Here is an 8,935-nt window from a genome sequence, read left to right on the forward strand (position 1 = left end):
AACTCAAATATTTCAAAATTGAGCATTTGAAATGTACCAAGCACTCCTGAAAGAGATTTCCTATGAGTTAATTTAAAGGTACTCCCATGAATCAACTTATTTAACCCTCATAGAAACAATAGGTAGGTATTACCTGGGGCTTCCCAGATGGTGCAGTGGTAAAGAATCCACCTGCCAATGCAGGAGACATAAGAGTTGTAGGTTTGATCCCTGGGTTGGGAAGATCCCCTGGAGAAGGAAATGGCAATCTGCTTCAGAATTCTTGCCTAGGAAATTCTGTGGGCAGAGGAACCTAGTGGGCACAGTCCATAGGGTCACAAAGAATTGAGCACAACTGAATGACCGAGCACATACACACACATACACGCACACAGGATTCCAATAGCATCCTGAGCACTATCTGCTCTCCTAAAGACGGCAAATTCAAGGACTAAGCTCTCTGTATTACTCAACAGAGGTCAGTCTAAAAAGCAGAGTCATCTATGTGTAATTACTGATCAGCCAGAAAAATAATGCCATTTTCAAATCACATATACAATTCATTACCTGTTCCAAATCCAGAGCAGTTGACATTATTTTTCTTTTTTATCCACTTTGTTATGCAAATATTTATTATTGCAAAGAATGAATTTGAGTACCTGGAATCAGAGCCATCTATTTAAATTTCTGCTGTGACTTCTCCCCTCTCATGGCCACCCTCAACCACTTGTAGAGATTTCTGGCAGAAGGAGAAAGAGCCAATGAGGGAGGAAGAAATGTGGTTTCTTTCCCTCAGCATTAGGCCTCAAGATTCCACACGGCAAGTAGATGCAGAGAGCATGGCTTCACAATAGAAATAAACAGCAAGGTTGCTCAAGTAATGACTAGCTAGGTCTCTGAAAACTTCTCAGGTAAGCATCAACTTGAAGCTTTGTCTGGAAACAGAGGTACAAATGACTAAATATAGTGTGACTTATGGGCTGAAATCATCTGAAAGCACTAGCAAAGAACTTATCATGTAGACATGTAGGATAGAGGTTAAAACTCATCAGTTAAAGGCATGAACGCACCTTGCCACCAGAAAACACCTCAAAAACTGTAAAGGTTTTGAGATAATATTGTAAGCAAAGTTAAGTGTTAGTCGCTCAGTCATGCCTGACTCTTTGCAACCCCATGGACTGCAGCCCACCAGGCTCCTCTGTCCATGGGATTTTCCAGGCAAGAATGCTGGAGTGAGTTGCCATTTGAAAAGCCTGTATGTACGTATGCATAGATGTTTGTCCCTGCACAAATCATTTGCTTTGTACTACACAGGCTGATTTTGAGGCTTTCTCCAGTAAAATTTTAAGATTGAGCAGACAGCACTATTTAAGAAAAACAATTTTGTGTTGTTTATGACATATCATCAGAGAAGACATTACTCTACATAATTCATGGGTGATACTGTGGTGCTTCCAAGGCCAGACATAACTGATATCAGATTTTCAGGAAAATGAGTTATTTTCCTAATGGCCTTTAATTAAAATCAGAATGTGACTTAACTTGTATTCTAACAATAAAAGTGTTGACTCTCATTTTCCTCCTGATTTAAAGGAAAACATAACCTGAATACAAAATGTGCTCCAAAATTAGAAAAGCAGTTAAACAAATGGTAGGCACTGTGCCCCAGGATGACATGCAGGAAATTTCATCACAACTAATATATCAGAATATCCAGCAGAACCCTTCTGACTTCAAGATTTGTGAACTAACTAAGGGACAGGTGGGGAAAAAGAAAAAAGAACTCAGTCGCTTGACCAAACTCAATCAAATACACATTTATAAACAGTGTTTACATTTTTTAGAGTTACTGAGTTAGACACACTATGTGCTAATCAGAAAGAAGATAATAGCACAAAGATGGGAGTATCATGCTGCCTGATGGCAAAAGTATAGTATTGGCACAAAAACAGACATAGAGATCAGTGGGACAGAATAGAGACTAGAAATAAACCCATGCGCACATGATCAATTAATCTATGACAAGGAGAAAAGAATATAATGGGTAAAAAAGTCTATTTAATATATAGTGTTGGGAAAACTGGAAAACTACATGTAAAGGGATGAAAATTTAGAATATTTTCTTACACCATACACAAAATACACTGAAAATGGATGAAATAGTTAAATGTAAGAACTGAAAGCATAAAACTCCTAAAGGTAAGCTAGGCAGTACACTCCTTGACATTGGTCTTAGTGATATTTTCCTGGATCTGTCTCCTCAGGCGAGGACAATAAAAGCAAAGGTAAACAAATGGGATTGTGTTTGTGCTAAGTCAGTTCAGTCGTGTCCGACGCTATGGAACCCTATATAGACTGTAGCCCTCTAGGCTCCTCTGTCCATGGGATTCTCCAGGCAAGAATACTGGCCTGGATCACCATGCCCTCTTCCAGGGAATCTTCCCAACTCAGGGATTAAATCCACATCTCTTACATCTTCTACATTGGCAGGAGGTTCTTTACCACTAGTGCCACCTGGGGAGCCCAAACAAATGGGATTATATCAAACTAAAATTGATCAGGAAAAGCTCTGGTGATGGCTAGAAGATTTCTGGAGCTCTTAGAGGCATAAAGACCTGCTCAGTTGGATGCACCCTGCAAGAGGAAAGGAAAGGAAAGCCAGATTTGGAGTGAGAGCACCACTGATAGGAACAGCTACCTGGGCTCTGCAGCTGCTCCAAGGAGCCTCACCTTCTGTTAATCACACCTTTGTGGGAGAGGTCCCACACTGACCTACAGAGCCAACAGGTTATTACATAGATGGCACTCTCTGACTTCTGAGGCTAGGTTAGAAAAGATACTGTGGCTTCTGTCTTATACTTTTATGATCACTTGCTCCGGAGGAAACCAGTTGCCATGTTGTGAGAAAAATTAAGCAGTCCCATGGAAAGGCCCATGTGGAAATGAAAGGAAACTTCCTGCCAACAGTTTACTCATTGCACAGAAGAAGGAACTGCGACACAGAGGATAAGAGTCTTGCCCAAGTTTACACAACTAGGAAGTGACAGGTCTAGAATTAGAAACCCAGAGTCTGTGTCCTTATCCGCTACATGGTACTGCCTCTAAAGTGGAGAAAATGGAAGGAAAAGCGCCAGCAATTGTATGAATGTGACAACCGCAACAAAAAAGAATAATAAAATTCAGAAAACATTTGGATATGAGGGCTTTAGAGAGGTTGGGGGGAAGGTTAAAAATGAGTCTAATTTTTACATATGCGTAACAGGGACAATAGTAGGGTAATTAAGAAGTGTTTCAGGTGCTAGCAGCTTCGGAAGTGGTGTGTGTTTACGAATGTATACAGGTATTTATTCACCAAGTCTAGAGAGTAATGTAGTGAGTGGAGTAGTCAGACAAGAAGAATTAAAAAGAGGTTTCACACCACTAACATATGATTAAAAGGTGGCTTCTCTTAAATGAAAATATTCATACTAAAGACATTTCCTCATGCCACTTCTTTTTGATCATATCTTATCTTTACTAATCAGTCTAGGTGTGGACAAAATCCAAAATTTTTTAGAAAACTGACCCTTTAAAAAGAAATATTAAGTAAAATCCAATTAAATTAGGTCAGTGAAATAAAAATAATTGGACCGGTTGCTTTGCAATAGCTGGAATACAAACGAATATTCCAAATGTATATCCCGTGCTTCATTAATGTGTAAGATAAAAAATACTCTAGTTGGAGAATTAATGTCGTCTCCATGCTTCTCTCATAGCTAATAACCACGAAGAGAAATGTTAGCTTTTTATTTTTTGTGTTTTGTTCCACAAATGTATGTGACTTTATTTCATTTTAATGTGTCGTTCACATTAATAAATAAGATTCTCTCTTTGGGGAGCTGTGAAAAGTAGATGTCACAGGTGTTATTTTTGAAGAGTTCTGTGTGTATTCATATCTGCTTAGTTGAAATGCACCACTGCAGGTAATAGCCAAGAAAATTCAGCACAGATGCTACAACAAAAATTCCCAAGAAACCAGCAAAAACAAAATCTGACAAATCCTAATACATAATGTATAACACGACAATATCCTATTTAATGTGTTTGCAAATTTGAATATGTCACTTGGCTTATCTTTGTATTTTACTAAAACAAAATTAAAAACTCAAAGATTCTCTGGGGAGATTTACATTTACTATACACAAAAACAAAATGCTCAAGGAAAGTTGAATTCCTTTTATGATAGAGGAACAAAATTTACTAAACAATGGCCTGAACAATGAACTTTACTGAACTGTTGGTAAATGAATGGATACTCTTATTCTACTATCCTGTCTTGATTTACTGCCAATCTCATGATTTAATCTCATTTCTTACTGCCAGGCCATTTTTGTTCCCATTTCACTTGCATAGGAGAAAAAAATTAGATTCTAAAAATCAATATGTTGATAAATCCTGAGTTAATCTTCAGTCACTGCTGTTTACTGTTTCCATATTTTATTAATAGTCATATTTTATTTCTAAATGTATCCTGCTGCTGCTGCTGCTAAGTTGCTTCAGTCGTGTCCAACTCTGTGCGACCCCATAGACGGCAGCCCACCAGGCTCCCCTGTCCCTGGGATCCTCCAGGCAAGAACACTGGAGTGGGTTGCTATTTCCTTCTCCAATGCATGAAAGTGAAAAGTGATAGTGAAGTCTCTCAGTCGTGTCCGACTCTTAGCGACCCCATGGACTGCAGCCTTCCAGGCTCCTCCGTCCAAGGGATTTTCCAGGCAAGAGTACTGGAGTGGGGTGCCATTGCCTTCTCCAAATGGATCCTAATGCTCACTATTATAATGCTCACTTATTATAGCTGTTTAATAAGCTATACTCATTTTAATCTTATTAAACTTTTATGCTATTTGTTACTATGTGTTGTCTTAATCAGGTATCTCCTCATCTGGACACCAAACTTAATAATTTTCATTAGAGAAACCACTAAGTATCATGATCAAAAGCACAGATGCTGGTTCTTCAAGAGTTAATCTGAAAATAGTTATTTTGAATATAAAAAACAAATTTCTTTGTATTTTATATTTTAGACATTAAATATATATACATTTATAAATATGTATTTGATTTTCTGTTGATATTCTCATCTAATTCTCACCTCAGAATAATTTCAACTTAAAAAGAAGACAATGTTTATTTGTTTAATAAAGCTTCTTACAGTTTTTACATTGTACAATAAATAAATAGCTATGAAACCTGACTGGAAAGTCTCATGAGCAGGAATGAATGAAAGTCCTCAAAGGATGCTCTGTCTGTGCACCTGGCCAGTCTCAAGAACACACAGCCAATTCAAAGTTGAACAAACTATATGACAAAGTTCCAATTTTCTGCAAAGCTTTTGTCAATGTCCATTCAGGCATCAAACTCTGATTGCCTCAAAAGAAAAACAGAAAAATATACAATTCTACCAAAAAAAAAAAAAAAGCAAATAGCATGTCTTAAAAAGTTAAACATAGACTTAACATAAAACCGTATGATGATTCAACAACTTCACTTCTAGGTATCTTCTCAAAAGAAATGAAAACACACATCGAAACGAAGACACTTATGCAAAGTTCATAACAGCTTTATTCCGAGTGGTAAAAATGTGGAAACAACCCAAATGCCCATCAACAGGTGAATAGATAAACAAAATGTCCTACATCTACACAAGAAAACATAATTCGACAATGAATAAAGCAAAATCTTAATACCTATTTTAACACAAATGAACCTCAACAATATTATGCTGGGTGAAAAGAAACCAGGAACAAAAGACTACATATTTATGATTCCATTTATATGAAATGTCAAAAAAAAAAGGGCAAATATATAGAGACAGAAAGTAGACTCATGGTTGTTTGGAGCTGGGAAAGATCGAGGAGTAGATGTAGCTAAATACACATGACGTTTCCTTTGTAGGTGATAAAAATGTCCTGTTTGTAGTGATAACTAGATAAATATAATAAAAATCCATTGAATTATACACTTAAATATGTGAACGTTAAAGTATATACATTATAACTCAGCAAAGTTATTGAAAACATATAGTATAAACATAAAACTAACATTACTATGGTTATAAAAATTCTATTAATATAATCTGAATATGGCTCAGATCATAGAGAGAGGTGGCCGAAACATAGAAACTGTGGTTTATGCTGATCTTTAAGTGACTGAAGTTAGGCTCTCTTTAAAGATGTTTGGTAAAAGAAAATGAAAGAAAATCTTTCCCTTTGAAAGGTAAAGGAGGTCAAAAGGTGGGGGGCACAAAAGAAGACCAGGGTCAAGAGTCCCAAGTGTACCTAAATCATAAGAATGAGCTTCATGACTCTTGGGGACCATTGCCTGTGTATATCCTCGTGAATAGCAGTTAGAAAATCTCTTTAGGAGGGAGGTTTACAAACGTTAATGTTATACCATATGGGGTTTGTTTGAAATATGTAGTGGGAGATAATGAGGTTAGTTTTGGATATGCTGAATCTAAGAGGACCTCATCCCATAGAATTGAATTTGCTTAGCATGCATCTCTATGTAGCATTCTGGAGTGCAAATACAAATTTGGAAGTTTTCAGTGTAGTTTAACTCATGGGTGTCCAAGACTTAAAAATCAATAACAAATCAAATTCTTTTAAGTGGCACACAAAATATTCCCAAGCAGTTTGTTCAGTCTGGGGCTCTGATTTTAAATCTGAATCAAAGCCTACCAAAACATAATGCATCTCCTTTAAGAACATAGTATCTGTAAACAAAGCTGTCTTTGTTGACTTGAGACTATTTGCTGTTCTCTCCAATTACCTTCAACCATGTGAAAATTCCTTTGAGACACAGCCTCACCCTGCAGTTATTAGTTTCTCCTTGGTTACCTTTCTACAATACACTCCTTTTAAGATACCCAGAATCTGAAAAAATTGAGTCAATTTACAGAAGAACTTGTAGGAAAAAAGAAAAATAGTATAACTATTCCCCTTTATTAAATGTTCATTCAATGTAAATTCACTCAATCCTGTTGTGTAGTATTTGAATATTCATCTAATTTGTAGGGCTGTTAAAATATTATCAAACAGGGGTAGAGAGATTATGAGGGGATAAAACCATGATTTGGAGTCAAGTGAACTTTGACTTAACAGCTTTTTCATTTACCAACTTTATGATTTTAAATTTAAATTACAGAATTTCTCTGAGATCCAGTTTCTTCATCCATTTAAATATATTTATGTCCTCAGTATGGTTTTGGTGAGAGCTATGTGAGATAATATATATAAACCCAAGTAAATTGGTTGCTGACTATATACTTAGTATATGGTAGACAGGATGATTATGGTGATTTCTTTTAATTACACCATTGTTTTCAACATCTAATGAGATCCTAAATCAAATAAGACATTATTCAGATAGATTTAAAATTTCAATATAGCTAAGTTTTTTGGAGCAACTCGAAATGTGTTTTTTCCCTACCATCCTCTCTGTGTTATTTCCCTCTAGTCTTCTCTTCTTTGATCTCAGCTGCTTTTGGAAACACTGCTTACTTATTTGAAACTACTCTTATTCAAAGTAAGCAAGAATTTAATTTTTTAAGAAAAAAGTATATAAGGAAAACAGATATTGTTCATATCTCTGTATTGTTATTTAAAATACACATTCATCATTTATGGAAAACACCAAACATTCTTGAACCTAATGAGGTCTTCCAGACATAGCTTCAGCTCTACCGATAACTATGTAGTTTGGGGTCATTTTTGTGTATGTGTGTATGTGTTTCATAATGACCTTTATCACAGGCTTTCTTAAAAATTGAAGTATAGTTGATTTACAGTGTTTCAGGTATATAGCAAAGTGATTGAGTTATGCATATACATATTTGTATATGTATATATTCTTTTTCAGATTCTTTTCTATTATAGATGATTACAAAATATTGAATATGGTTCCCTGTGCTATGCAGTTGGTCTTCATTGTTTATATATTTTATATACATATATAGTAGTGTGTATCTGTTAATCTTACATTCCTAATTTATCTCTCCCCCTCTCATCCCCTTTGGTAACCATAAGTTTGTTTTCTATCTGTGAGTCTATCTCTGCTTTGTAAATAAATTCATTTATATTCTTATTTTTATGATTCCAGATATGTGATATTGTATGATAATTATCTGATTTACTTTACTTAGCATGATAATCTCTAGGTTCAATCATGTTGATGCAAATGGCATTATTTTGTTCTTTTGTATGGCTGAGTAATATTCTCTCTCTATATATATACCTTATTTATCCATATATACATTCAGTTTAGTTCAGTTCAGTCGCTCAGTCATGTCCAACTCTTTGTGACCCCATGAACCGCAGCATGCCAGGCCTCCCTGTCCATCACCAACTGCCAGAGTCCACCCAAACCCATGTCCACTGAGTTGGGGATGCCATCCAACCATCTCATCCTCTGCTGTCCCCTTCTCCTGCTCTCAGTCTTTCCCAGCATCAGGGTCTTTTCAAATGAGTCAGCTCTTCACATCAGGTGGCCAAAGTATTGTATATATATAAAAATATATATCTTTCATCTGTTTATCTATCAGATCAGATCAGATCAGTCGCTCAGTCATATCCTACTCTTTTGCGACCCCATGAATCGCAGCACGCCAGGCCTCCCTGTCCATCACCAACTCCCGGAGTTCACTCTGACTCACGTCCATCGAGTCGGTGATGCTATCCAGCCATCTCATCCTCTGTTGTCCCCTTCTCTTCCTGCCCCCAATCCCTCCCAGCATCAGAGTCTTTTCCAATGAGTCAACTCTTCGCATGAGGTGGCCAAAGTACTGGAGTTTCAGCTTTAGCATCATTCCTTCCAAAGAACTCCCAGGGCTGATCTCCTTCAGAATGGACTGGTTGGATCTCCTTGCAGTCCAAGGGACTCTCAAGAGTCTTCTCCAACACCACAGTTCAAAAGCATCAAT

The 8,935-nt window shown here is 36.7% G+C and overlaps 1 protein-coding gene across 1 annotated transcript in view; it reads right to left on the reverse strand.

Moving 5' to 3' along the window:
• The window catches only part of KCNIP4 (Kv channel interacting protein 4), a 1,324,407-nt gene that overhangs the window by 361,163 nt on the left and 954,309 nt on the right, over window positions 1-8,935 (reverse strand). The gene's annotated exons all lie outside the window — the stretch shown is intronic.

This window comes from Bison bison, unplaced genomic scaffold (assembly GCF_000754665.1).
Source record: "Bison bison bison isolate TAMUID 2011002044 unplaced genomic scaffold, Bison_UMD1.0 scf7180017864464, whole genome shotgun sequence".
Taxonomy (NCBI): Eukaryota; Metazoa; Chordata; class Mammalia; order Artiodactyla; family Bovidae; genus Bison; species Bison bison.